Source organism: Meriones unguiculatus, chromosome 6, assembly GCF_030254825.1.
Source record: "Meriones unguiculatus strain TT.TT164.6M chromosome 6, Bangor_MerUng_6.1, whole genome shotgun sequence".
Classification (NCBI taxonomy): domain Eukaryota; kingdom Metazoa; phylum Chordata; class Mammalia; order Rodentia; family Muridae; genus Meriones; species Meriones unguiculatus.
This window is the reverse complement of record NC_083354.1, coordinates 28,625,812-28,640,278: the sequence shown is the minus strand read 5'-3', so window position 1 is coordinate 28,640,278 and position 14,467 is coordinate 28,625,812. Positions and strand designations below refer to the sequence as shown.

The 14,467-nt window shown below is 42.4% G+C and overlaps 1 pseudogene; it reads right to left on the bottom strand.

Moving 5' to 3' along the window:
- Positions 1-6,432, bottom strand: part of LOC132654905 (baculoviral IAP repeat-containing protein 1b-like) — a 45,545-nt pseudogene extending 39,113 nt beyond the window's left edge.
- Positions 6,433-14,467: the final 8,035 nt, after the last annotated feature.

The window sequence follows — 14,467 nt, the reverse complement described above, 5'->3', positions numbered from 1 at the left end:
TCAGGAAGTTCATATATGCCTGTTACTCTGTCTCCAAGGGATCTGATGCCCTTGTTTATCTTCCAAAAGCACTTGTATACACATGGCACACACAACACACACACACACACACACACACATACATTCAAGCGTGAGCATGAGAGAGAGATAATGAGAACATAAAAAAAGAAACAAGCAAAGCCATTGGAATGTGCCTGAGGTTTTACCTGATACCATGGGTAATTCTCTTCTGACCCAGGAATTCACAAAATGTTCTCCCTGGGGAAAGAAATTCAGGTTACTGCCTGATTGGCTGACTTACAAGATATACATCTATCTGTGGCCTGAAACTTAAGGTCTTCCCAAACTGAAGTGAATTTTCATTCAAACAGCAGAATTTGAGCAAAGCAGCCCTTTAATTTTGGTTTGATTTCTATTGATCTTGTAAACTTTTATGCAGTGCCAAACATCAGTGAAATGGAAGCTTTCTCAGGGTCACTCGTACCACACACCCTGCGCAACCACAGAACTGCAGTTACAAACAGGTGAATTTTGACTCATGAGGAACTGAGACAAGGGAAGGGAGCCATGCTCTCCAACCAGGCAGCTCTCCCTCTGAGAAAACTGCACCCCAACTATCAGCCCATGCCCTCTGCAGATGCTGCCTCTCAGTCAGTCAGACAATACAGTCTCCTTTGGCTTCAGTTTGAGGTGGGTTCCCACCGCTTGCCACTAGGAAGTCCTTACTAGTTTAAGGGTGTAAATAACCAGGTTCAGGAGCCAGCTTTGAGTGCCCAGCCTCTGCCAAGTACTAGGTCAGAAGACTGGGTCAGACATCCAGATGGAAGCGGCAGGAGGTAGCTAGAGTAGTGAGTGGCCTCACTCAGAGGGAAGAAGAAGGAGGCAGCGGAAGCAACCCAAAGCCAGCGTGGAAACTGTCTAAGTGGTTCCAGCTTCACAAGACAAGAGTTTTGTTTCCTCTCTGCACAGAGAGGCAGGACAATGAGAAGAGAAAGGAAGAAAAACAAAGAATATTTGGGAAAACAAACAAACAACAAACAAACAACAACAACAAAACATCACCCTGACATATCACATCTCAGAAAGAGTTGACATTGTAAATTACCATTACATGAACAAATCCCTCATAGCTCTGAATATACTGGGCAATTTCCTGACGATTTCTTGCTTTGAAGAAATTCACATCTACAATTAAAAATGTGGTTAAAAACACTCCCAGTATTGTGACTAAGACCGTCTATATCACAAGAAATATTTGCTAAAAACCCATCAAACTGTTGAATTTGATGCTTCAATAAAACTGTCCATTTTTTCCTGAAGTCTTACTCATGAGAATTAACATTGTGTTAGAAACATGTAAATCATATTAATGACAAAATGCCATTATTTAAAATTCCAACCTTGTGCTGCTTTAGTTTTTCATCAACTTGACATATAAGCTAGAGTCATCCAGGAAGAGGGACCCTCCACTGAGAAAACACCTCCATCACACTGGCTCGTCAACAAGTCTGTGGGGCATTTTCTTGATTAATGATTGATGTTGGAGGGTCCAGTCTGCTGTGGGCAGAGCCACCCCAGGCAAGTGGTCCTGGGAGGCCTAAGAAAGGAAGCTGGATATGAGCCTGGGAGCAAGGGGACAAGCAGTGTCCCTTCATAGTGTCTGTCTGTTCCTGCTTATGTTCCTGCTCTGACACCCCTCAGTGTGGGTTGTAATCTGGACATGTAAGCCAAGTAAACCCTTTCCTCCCAGGGCTGCTTTTGGTCATGGTGTTTATCAAAGCAACAGAAAGCAGAGCAGGAAAATCTTCGTATTATTTTAACTTTTAGTTCAAGGCAGGGTCTCCCTGTGTTGTGACGGTGATGCCAAACTCTGACCTCAGGCCATGCTCCCACCTCAGCCTCAACAGTAGCCTGTGCTATAGGCACGCACTACTACACCCCGCTGCTCTCTTCTTGAAACACATATGCGGTAAATCAAAGAGGTTGATTCCTAGCAAGCAGAGAGTGGAACACACACTCATACTCTAAATCATTGTAAAAACTCACTAACGATGGAGGGAGCAGGGTGTTTGAATACTAGCTAAGATATTTAATGTTATTCCACTTTATTGTTCATCTTTGTAGGAGACATAACACTTCTGTGGCTCTTTTTTTAAATCACTATTTAAAGTTATATGCTAAAGGAATAAGAAATGAAACCATGTGTTAGCTGGATTTTGCTTTGAGATAACCCGATCATGACCATTCCATGGGGATGGCAGGAAAGAGGTAGATGAAATAGGATCAGGTCAGCTGCTGACAGGTGCTCATTTTATACACTTCTCTGATTTCTTTGAGACTTTCATAATGAAAATTTGAAAACTAGTTAGAAGAATACATCTGTATGTAGCGGAAACAAAACGTCAGATGCCAAAATCATACCACTAAACACATTATCACAAATAATTGAAGTACACATCTCTCCTAAGCCCCATCCACTTCCCAGGAGCATATATTCTTTGTTCTCTGGAAGTTGAACTACCCATCAGCTGTTCCCAGGGTATGTGATCCCTGTATGGCTCTACCTGGCCATTCCAGGCAGGCTTCTCGTCTCCTGCTCCTCCTGACTTCGTCAGCTGCTGGGAGGCAGCCCCCCCAGGCAGGAGGAGAACCACAGTTATGAGATTACAGGTGTGTGCCACCATATCCAGCGAGAATTTTCATTTGGTGCATATTTCTCTGAATATGGGAAACCACTTGTAATATTTTAAAGACTGTTCTCGTCTTTTCCATCAATACATCATTTCCATTCCTGTGCAGATTGACTCATTTGGTAGTTAAGGTAAATCATGAAACTGCTTGACCTGACATATTGTAGTGTTGGGGACAATAAAACAACAGTCGTAACTGTTGAGAGGGCTGGAGAGCATGCGCTCAATGTACTTGCAGAAGAACTGGGCTCAGCACCGGCACCCACTTTGGGCAGCCACCTGTAACTGCAGCGGTAAGGAAGTCTGACACATCTGTCCTCGAGGGTGCCTGCACTAATGCACATCCCCAATGTCCCAAATATTAAAACTGAAGTAAACAATTGGGTCTGGGGTTTGTCTCAGCAGGTAAAGTACCTTAGCTTAGGCATGAGGCCCTGAATTAGAATCTGTGTTGCCCATATAAAAGCAGGGACCAGGCCACCATGTCACTAATCCTAACCCCAGAGGGATGGGGGCAGATGGATCCCATATGGCTTGTCTCAAAAGATAAGGTGAAGAATGATGAGAAGGTGGGCTAGGTTAGCATGTGTCCTCCACAGGAATGCACAAGGGCACGTATGTACACTACACACCAACACACCACACATATTAACACGGTCTACATGTACCAACATACTACACAGGAAATATGAAAACAAAAAGATAAAAAGAAAAAATAACACAAAAGAGAAAAGGGCCATTTAAGTTGATGTGATTCAAGCTTTTCACTATGTGACCAGATTTCCTTGCTTGAAAATTTCTAGGGTGACCCCATATTGGACAGGAGAAAGATCAAAACTCATGTGGTACTCCAACAAGGTTGCTCTTTTATCTCCAGTTTTATTTTGCTAAATATCAAGCAACAGAAACAGAAATAAAAGCTGAAATCTTTAAGAGAGAAGCATTTGAAACTTACGTGGGGAACCACTTGGCATGCTCCTTCCAGGGATCCTCTCCTTCTTCCCAGTGTCCCAGGCATCCACTGCAGGAGAAGCACTGCACAGTGTCCCTTTCACCTACAGATGCAGGGAAACGATGGCACCAGGTGTGTCTTGGAGCTGATCATACTGAACCAGAGCAACACAGACCCCAGCATGCTTGTTCTTCCATGTCTCCTGTGGCTGAATCCCTGGCCACATCCCACAGCCCTAAATGACCCATTCCTGAGCTCTGGACCTACATTTCCCAGCCATGGCCATCTTCCATAGACTTAACCCTCAACATGCTAGTTTCTTACATATACAGGCTGCTCTTTGGCTTTCAGGACCTAAGAGATGGAGAAGTAGGAAAAAGCTAGAACTACCTGGAATAATGCTGTCAGAAGGTCTAAGAGTTAGCTTTGCCATGTCACGTCTATGGAAATAGAGGCACAGTTCTCTAATTCTCTGAGCCTCAGTGAACTCAACTATCAAACACGGGGGAAGGGCAAACTGAGTGAATTAGAATTAGTGTTCAATCCATGTATAGCATAAGCAGGTACTCAGCACCCACAGATCCTGTTGTAATTGTCGTCCACATCTGTCCTAACACCTGTGTGTGGCCGGGGCCTTTCAAAAGTGTAGTCTTCTTGAGGATAGTTTGCCTCATGGATGGGAGTTAAATAAGTAAAAACAAACCCTTCCAAAACTATAGAAATTAAATCAATCAAGGAAACATATAAATAGTAATATTTGTGAAATGAGAAGAAAGTGGATTTAAGCTATCTCATAATCCATTTTCAGGTCCTTATGAATGGAGCTAGTGTTTTCTGGAGTCTTCTTATTCTGTTTTCCAGTGCTGGGACTAAACCAATGGCCTTTCACATCCTAAGATAGGCCTCAAGTAATGAGCTACAGCTCAACCTTCAGTTAATATATTTCTAGGCCCACATTTACAGAAATTTGTCCATATTTACAGAAAACCTTTTATTTTATACATATTTGGCAAGTTAATAATGCTACAGTAAAGTAAATTATAGCGGAAGTAAAATTATTAAAGTTTAATGAACTAGATCTTTAATATAACAATTATCAAATAAGGAATGATTAACAAGAAGTAGTAAAAGAAGGAGGAGGAAGAGAGAAGGAGGAGAAAGGAAGAGGAAGAAGAACAACACGAATAAGAAGAATGCAGATGAGGAGAAGAAAAGGAAACAGAAGGAGGAGAAAAAGGAGGAGGAGACGAAGTAGGAGGAGAACAAGGAGAAAAAAAGGAGGAGGAAGAAGAGAAATATCAAAACAACAAGAAGAACAAGAAGATGAAGAAGATGAAGACCAAGAACAACAGAGATAAGAACAAGAAGAAAAAGGAGAACAATAAGAAGACTAAGTCCAAGAAGAACAAGAACAAGAACAGAAGAGAACGAGTAAAAAGGAGGAAGAGAAGGAGGAAAAGAAAAGAAAGGTTGGAGAGATGGTTCAGTGGTTAAGAAGGTTCACGCAGGAGACTGGAGTTTGGTTCCCAGCACCCACCTCAGGCATTTCTCAACCACATGTAACCACTGGGCCAGGGGACTCACATCCCACCCACCCCTCACAAATACATCATTTCTTTAAATTTTATTAATTACACTTTATTCACTTTTTTATCTCCCCATAAACCCTTACTTCCTCCTCTCCCAACCCCACCTTCTCTCCCCCTTCTCTACACATTCCCCTCCCTAAGTCCACTGTTAAGGGAAGTCCTCTTCTTCCTTCTGATCCTAGTCAATCAGATCTCATCAGGAGTGGCTGCATTGTCATCTTCTGTGGCCTGGTAAGGCTGCTCCCCCCTCAGGGGAAGGTGATCAAAGAGCAGGCCAATCAGATTATGTCAGAGGCAGGCCCTCTTCACATTACTATGTAACCCAATTGGACTCTGAACTGCCCTGGGCTACATCTGTGCAGGGGTTCTAGGTTATCTCCATGCATGAACTTGGTTGGAGTATGAGTCTCAGGAAAGACCCCTGTGCTCAAATTTTCTGGTTCTGTTGCTCTCCTTTTGAAGTTCCTGTCCTCTCCAGGTCTTACTATTTCCTACTTCTTTCATAAGATTCCACACATTCTGCCTAACAGTTGGCCCTAAGTCTCGGCATCTGCTTTGATAGTCTGCAGGGCAGAGCCTTTCAGAGGCCCTCAAGGCAGACTCCTAACTTGTTTCCTGTTTTTTTCTTCTTCTGATGTCCATCCTCTTTGCCTTTTGGGAGAGGGATTGAGCATTTTAGCCAGAGTCCTCCCTCTTGATTAGTTTGGAAACTAAATTTTTATAGAAACACCTCACAAAATGGGACCCAGTTAGTTACCTGTAAGACAAAGCTGGCTGAGGAGAGTACACGTCGCGAGGTCCCATGGGCATAAAAAGGCCACTTCTCAAAGGACTCCAGCCTGGCCTCCTCTTCTTGGTACTGTGCTTTTCCACCTGTCAGTGTCTTCTCTGGACTCTTCACCCTTATGTCATACTTGCCAATGTTACCAACATCTTTGCCCAACAGGAACTCACATTCTGGACGTAATTTCTTGTGGATTTCTATGGGAAGGTTCTTGAGTCTGGTGCTAAAGAGGATTAAGCTACAGCAAAAGCACTGCACCCCAACTTTCACCCCAGTATGGTAAAACCCAGCAGCTGCCATGTCCTGAGACGTCCATGATTTGAATGACTCATAGGTCACAAAAGTCTTTAATCTTCTGGCTTCACTGTGCATCTGTGAGTTAAAACCTTTCTTCATCTTCATTCATTCTTTGTGATCTTCTTCATGCTGTCTCTTTAAGATAGGAAGTGCATCCACACCGAGAAGAGCAGAGAACTCAGACACCAAATCATCATCAAACTCATAAATTCTCTCCTCGCAGGCTACTCCTGGTATGCCATTTTCTAAATGAGACAGGAATGTGGATGATTTTGGTGTCTGCAATATCTTTATTATAAAGGGTTGTGTCTCTGAGCCAGGAAGATGGCTCAGTGGGTAAAGAGGCTTGCCACAAGCCCGATGATTTCAGTTTGTTCCCCAGGACCCACATGGTAGGTAGAAGACCAGCAAATTTTGTATGTTGCCATCTGACCTCCATTTGTGAAAGACAGAAGTTGCTTGAGAAACTATGAAACATCAATATTCACTCACTCAATCAACAAATATTTGCTAAGCACCTACCTGTGTGTCAAGCAATGGGCTAGGCCTTGAGGACTGGCAGTGAACTAGACACAGACAGCCGGATCCACTCATGGAGCCTTGCAAGTGTCCTTTAGCTTAACTGTTTGCTTGTTTTTCTTAGACAGAATCTTGCACTTAAGGGTGAAGCCAACAAGCATAGTAGAGCATTTGGTCTGCGACCCTATTTGGTTTTATAATAATGTGCTTGGTGTTCTAAGTCCTTTACCTGTACACACTCTTTGCACACCCCTCCTTCAGGACACAGCCTGTAGCCTCATCTCTGGACAACAGTATAGATTTCCCTGTCCCTAGCAATAATAAACTTTAGTCAGTCTCTAGTCAAGTACATTCTCAATGTATTGGGATAGGAGGACTGCACCCAGACTCAAGAACCTTCCCATAGAAATCCACAAGAAATTACGTCCAGAATGTGAAAGGCTGATCAAACTGACCTGGATTTGGGTTCAGATGCAGGCAGGCAAAATTGTGTCTTTAATGTTTAAGGATAATCTTCTATTTTCTATCTTAGGCACATATATACTTAAAATCACACACATTGTATGACATACATGTGACATGCGCAATGACCAAGGACTTGGATAATTCAAATACGCCAGTCAAAACAGAGGGCCCTTACTTAGCAACCAGCCCTTCCATCTCCTGAGCCCCATAAAAGAAATCCCTAAACAATGATGAGACTCCCTAAACACTCTCACTCACGTGGTCAATTATCAGTCTTGAAGGTAAAAGTCTGTGCCACTGTTTCCTTCCAGCTAAGGTTATTTTGTTCTTGTGCAAATCCATGGGACCCTTTATCTCTGAATCCTTGTATAGGAGGCCAAGAACTTGGAATGGTAAACCCAGTGTCTCAGCTTCTTGGATGCTGAGATATGTGTCACCATGCCCAGCTCCAAGTCTGAAGTATAAAGACAATGACATATGTTTACCACGTATGGGTTAAAGAAAAAATATGCACAATTATGTAGCGAGTGACAATCTGATAATATCATTCAGTTAAAATTTTTCTTGAAGATTTTATTTTTAAGTATGTGTGTATATATTTCAGAAAAGTTGTTGGGCCCCCATAAACAGCTACTGGTAGTTGTGAGTGGCTTGGCCTCAGGGTCGTGAGCCAAAATTGGCTCCATTGCAAGGGTAAATCCATTCAACTGTAAGGCCATCTCTCCATCCTCCAAACACATTGTTTTTGTCATGTTCGCTCTCCAGGCTTAGTGCTTCATGTGATCTCCAGAATCTCCCTGTTTCAGGCATGGATTTGAGTCTGGGAGGCAGCTGCTGGGGTTCATAGGTTCTTAGAACTCTTTACAATGGGTTGTAGAGAGCATGTGGATAGTGATAGGGTGAAGAGTCCTTATTAAAGGAGAGATACTGATGAGCTCAGAATCAAACCAGACCTGGGCTATGACCTGGCGCCAAGAGAGGATGGAAGTGGCTCAGCATGACATCTGATATGAAATTTGCATAGAACCTTACTGCCCTGATGATTTTACAAAGCTAGCTCTTCATGAACATGCTCCCTTTGTTAATGAAGCCCAGGTGGGGATGGGCTTCCAGCCTTACACCTTTCTTGTTAATTTCTGGAATTTCTTTCTTCACCCAGTTCCCTATTCTTCTGACTCACAATTATTGAAATGCCTACAATAGAATATACGGACTATTTTACACTGTAAAATTGACAAATATTTGTAATGTATTGAATTTTGGCTATGTGTGCTTGTAGGAATGAGCCCAAGGCCTTGGCTCTGCTAATCAGTATCCACCACTGAACAGCAGGCCCAGCCAGCACTGTCGATCTGTTTTTGGTTTTGTTTTTGTTTGAGACAGAGTTTCACAGTATAGTCTTCACCATCCTGGAACTCACTCTATAGACCAGGCTGGCCTCAAGCTTACAGAGATCTGCCTACCTCTGCTTCCTGAATGCTAGGATTATAGGCATGTGCCACCACCACCCTGCTGGTTTTGTTTACATTTTTTGAGACAGGGGCTCACTGTGTTTCCAAAACTAATCTGGAACACAATATAGAGACCAGGTTAGCATCAAATGTGTGGCTATCTTCCTTTTTCTCCATCTGTAGTGCTGAGCTAACATGCCTGCATCACCATACCTGTTCTTCCACCATACTTCTCGTGAGACTAGAGGATACAAGCTATTCAGGCAGTCTGAGCTCAAGTAACTGGAAAACAAGAAGTTTCCTTGACTGGAAGTCAGAAGTAGCCAGACTGACTTGACTCCAAATGTGAAATGATTCCAGGGTCTCAACACTTGAGATGCCAATGCTAGGTAGCCAAATAGAGACTAGCAGCCTTTGATGGAACTGATGGAGCCCTCCCTTATGGCTGGATTTGGACACCACTTCCCATTGCAAAGCTGTTTCCTCTTGGATAAAGGAATGAAATCTGAGTTCTACTTCTGGCCCCAGTTAGAGACACGAAATTCTCCACTGTTCCAAAGATTGCAATGTCGCTTATTACTGTGTTCTCCTTTAAGAGTAAATCTAGCTAAGCCTATGAATCACCTGGCTGGGAGTCCACACCGGAGTCACTGGAAGACAAGGCAAAGAAATGGGAGGAATACTTATCCCCTCAGAAAGAAGATACACTTCTCAGAAGCCCTCAGCCCTATGTAGTGGCTTCCACAGCTAAGCCTCTCCACTTTTCTGAATTCTAAGTTAAAAGTATTAACTTTTCCTCTGCTTTCTATCTCTTTTTCACATACTGGTCCAAACTCTATGCATGCTTTTCTTGACACTCTGGACTCCCTTACTCTGCAGACTCCCTACACACTCTCTGTCCAGATGGTTACTGACCTTGATTGTCAAACCTGCCTGTTTTCTTGGATCCATCTCCAAAGGTATGGCCTTTCCCACCCATCTCTTTCCTCCTGGCAGTTACCAAGATTTACAGCTTGTCTTTCTTGTTGTTTTTGATCAGACACTAATAAAATGGTCCTCAAGTTTCCTTCTGAGTCCTTTTAATTTGTTGTTACAAGACTCAGAATCCTTAAAACAAATTTTTGTTTCCTTGGCAACACTTCATGTATGAGTATGTGTGTGTGAATGTGAATATGTATGAGTGTATGAGAAGTGTGAGTGTATATGTGTATGTGGTGTAAGTGCACACATGCCTCAGAGCTCTTTGGAAGTCAGAGGACTTTTAAAGGTTGTTTCTATTCCTTTCATCTTCCCTCTCTAGTGGAATGCAGGGATCAACACAAGCCATTAGGCTCGTAAGATATGTACTTTTACTCACTGAGCCATCCATCTTGCTCCCCAACTCTTCCATTTTTAAAAATCTGTTCATATATAATTGTTTAATTACTCCCCAAATGTGGAACATTTAAGCCATTGTCCTTCTTCATACATAAAGATGAATTCAATATTCAATATTCTTGTAATGATATTAATAAATATTTCCAACATTTAAAAAATTTCCCCAGAGTAAATTCCTGAAATAAGAATAGCTGGGTCAACCACATGCATCCTCTTAAGGATTTTGGTGTCTGTCAGGCACTGGTTTTGCTGATGGTCTCCTGAGTTCCTTTTACCTTCAATATGGTCAGGGTCCTGCTTCTTCCCAGGTGGTTTCTTGCAATGGGATTTCACATGTCAGAATTCCATGTCTCTCTGTAAGAGGAATTAAAATCTGCTTATGAACTGAGAACTGATTTCCCAAGAGAAAAGAGTGGTCAGGAGTCTTCATGGATTCCTAGCCCAGCATCCTAGTGGCCATGTGGGTGACCATCAAGAGGCTGTCTTAGGCACAAATAAGTATCTGACACTTCTTTAAACATGAGTTCTGAGACTCCACCACAACCTTTTGGACAATGACTATTTGAAGTTCCCAAAGAATCTGTTTTCATTCAAACCACACATCTAACTCCTCCCCATCATCCACTCCATTCAAGCAGGAAGTTACAAAATTCTCAAACATATGTGATTTCTCAAGGAGCTCAGCCAATATTTGTGCCCCCCCTTTCTTTATCTTGTATCTAGAAAATTAACTTAGTAGGTTGGGTTTTTTAAGAGAAATGCAAGTAAATCCTAGGAATTTATGTTAGATCTTGTTTTTCTCAGTTTAACCAGCTAGGCTATCAGTTCAACTTCAGATTGTTGGAATCATATGTACAATGAAACATGGCTGCTCAGCTAAATTAAATTGGAGCCTTACCAATAGAATGTATCAAAGAGAAGAGAGAATATTAGGACTATTCTTATATTGGATATTAGAATATTAGATAAAGTAGAGGAACTGGACCACTCAAGGAAAGAATGCGTAAACTCTCTAAAACTACATGAAAGGAACATGCAGGAACTTTGGAACATCATGAAAAGACCAAAATCTTCTAATTATAGGCACAGAAGAAGGAGAAGAATCCAAGGCCAGTGGCTGTGCCAACTAGTTTTACAACAACTTGACACAATCTATAGGCATCTGGGAAGAGAGAACCTCAACTGATAAATTGCCTGCATAAAATCAGGCTGTAAGACATTTTCTTAATTATTGATGGACAGGAACAGCCTATTTTGGGTGGTGCCATCCCTGGGATGGTAGTTCTGCAAAAAAAACATGCTGAGCAAGCTGTGTGGAGCAAGCCTGTAAGTAGCACCCATTCACAGCTTTTGTATCATCTTCTACCTCCGGGTTCCTGTCTTGTTTGTGTTCCTGTCCTGACTTCCTTCAATGGTGGAATAAAATGGGAAAGTTTAATCCAAATAAACCCTTTTCTTCACAACTTGCTTTTTAGTCATGATGCTTCATCGCAATAATAGAGAGCCTAAGTAAGACACCATTTTAAACTACTGTATGCAGCATAACTATCTCTCATAGCTGAAGGACAAAGAAAAACTTTTCAAAGTATAAACAGGATAAAAGAATTCTTTTCCAGTAAACCAGACGAACAGAGGAGCAATTCTTTGGACTGAAAATAAGCATAGCCAAGCAACTGAAGAAAGTAAACTTTTATAATGACTGAAATAAAAAAAATAGGATTAACACTTTAAACAGCAAAATGACAGCAATGAACATACACTTTCAATAACAACTTTAATATTAATGGCCCTAACTCACTGGTTAGTATTTTTGTTAACTTAATACAAGCTAGAGTCATGTGGGCAGAATGAGCCTCAATTAATAAAATGCCTTCACCAGAGACCATTATAGAGAACCAAGAGAACACATGATCTCGGGTGCACAAGCACAACTGATACATCTACAACATGACTCATGCCCTTAAAGCTCAGGGAATATCTTGGAAGAGGAGGTCAAGAGATTTTTAAGATACAAAGAATCAGGAAGCCTGCTGTGAGACTGTGTCTCCTAAAAATGACAGGGAAGCTTCACTCACGATACCTCAACAATCTGGCTGCCTAAACAAGGCCCGGCCAATGACAACACCAGTATATATTCTGGCCTGAAAGGAAGGACTCTCACAGGGTCTTACCCCAGATAAAAAACCTTGGATAACTAAGAAACACTGAGAACACAAGAAATAGTATTCCCTGAGATGAGCCCCCAGTTGGTTATCCAATACCAAGTAGTAGGCCCTCAAATCCTGTGCAAACAAGTAACACCAAATGGACTAGAGCGGTTGCATTTTTATGTTTAGGTACGTACATGCACACACACATATAATAATGCGACAATAACCATTAAGATAAAGAGACCATGGTTTCAAGAGGGAGCCAAGAGAAGCAAGTGTATGGTTAGGAGAAGAGGGTGTGCGTGTGTAATTTTAATTAAAAACAATAAAATTAGGTGACAAGATGGATGTCACCATCTTGTCTGAGGAGCAGGACAACATTTTCTGTACAGCGACCAAGAGACTGAACTCTGGGCCCTAAAACAACGGTGATCGTGTTTCCCAGGTGAGAGCAAACTCCCACAGTGTGGGAATCAGTCGGGTCCATGCTCAGGCCACCCAGCCAGAACTTGGAAGGGATCCCAGGTTGGGCGGGCACTAGGTCGCCAGAACAGAGTCACAGGCCTGCGTGTCCTGATCACATTCCCAGGCTGATCGGTGGGCACAAAAACATCAGAGACTGGGAGTCCCAGTCACAAGAAAACCCCACAGGGAAGGAAGAAAACCGGACTGACTTGGGTCACCCAGTCTTTTCCTGGAAAAAGTCTTGCAGACTGGTGGGTACAAGCCGCCATCACTGAACTGGGCTCCAGCCGTGAGCTCAGACAGAGCTGTGAGCCCCAAGGCAACAGAGACTGGGAGTCACTGTCATGAGAAATCCTCACAGGCAACAAAGAAAAGGGGATGGACTTAGGCCACCCAGTATATCCCTGAAAAAGGTCCTGCCGACCAGCCCAACCTAGGGACCTGCTGTGCACCAGATAGTCTGCTGTTATCAGGAGAGTGGTACCCACCTGCCACAGATTACAGCTTGGATATTGGGGCACAGAGTGCCAACCTCAGACCTACAGAAGTGTGGAATCCCCGAGATCAACCCCCAGATACTGCTCCAAGGGGCAACCAGTTATCCCTAACAAAACTGACCAAACCACGGGACACACAGGTTACAACAGCAGATCACTAAATTTACAGCAAGAAACCCAGAAGCAGGGCAGCTGTCTTCAGGACTTCTCTGGGTGAGAAAAGAGCCCTCTCGACTAAGAAGGACCACAGTTACCACTCAGGTCTCTATGCCTGAGGTGAGCAGTGGCAACTCCAGAAAAACACTGACCATCCAGTGACTATACCCAAAAAGCTGAGAAGGCTTCCTTCAGGAAAAACCATCTTCCTGCCAAGGGGATTCTCTCTACCACAGGATCCAAGGAACCACCAGAAACTAACTCCAAACACCTAAGACAGCCCAATGGCTAGAGGCCAGCATAAAAACTCAACCAACAAAAGACAGAGCTATATGGCATCTCCACAACCCAGTTATCCAGGGGCAAGTAGCTCTGGACACCCCAGCATAATTGAAATTCAAGAAGATGACCTAACATGTATGCTCATGAAGAATATAACAGAGGAAACAAATAAAATGCAAAAAGACATAGAGGAAGATAAACTCAAACAGATTATGGCCATCTATAAAGAAATAGAAGAAGATAAAAACAAACAGATTATGGCCATCTGTAAAGAAATACAGGAAGTTGCAGCCAAACAGTTTGTGGCCTTTAGAGAGGAAATGCTTAAATCACTGAAAGAAATAAAAGAAACAGAGGAGTGTTCAAACAAACAGCTGAAGGAATTGAAGGAAAATACAGTCAGACGGATGAAGGAAATCATCAAAACGGCTCAAGATCTGAAGATGGAATTGGAAAAATTAAAGAAACACCAATGGAGGAAACTGTGGAGAGAAAGAACTTGGGAAGAATACAGGAACTACAGAGGTTAACATAACCAATAGACTACAAGAGATGGAAGAAAGAATCTCAGGTGTGTAAGATACAATGGAAGAAATAGATGTATCTGTCAAAGAAAATCTTAAATCTAAAAAATTCCTGACACAGACCATCCAAGAAATTCAAGACAACATAAAAAGACAAAACCTAAGAATAATAGGAATAGAGGAAAAAGAAGATTCCCTGCTCCAAGGCCCAGAAAATATTTTCAACAAAATCATTGAAGAGAATTTCCCCAACTTAAAGGAGAGGCCAA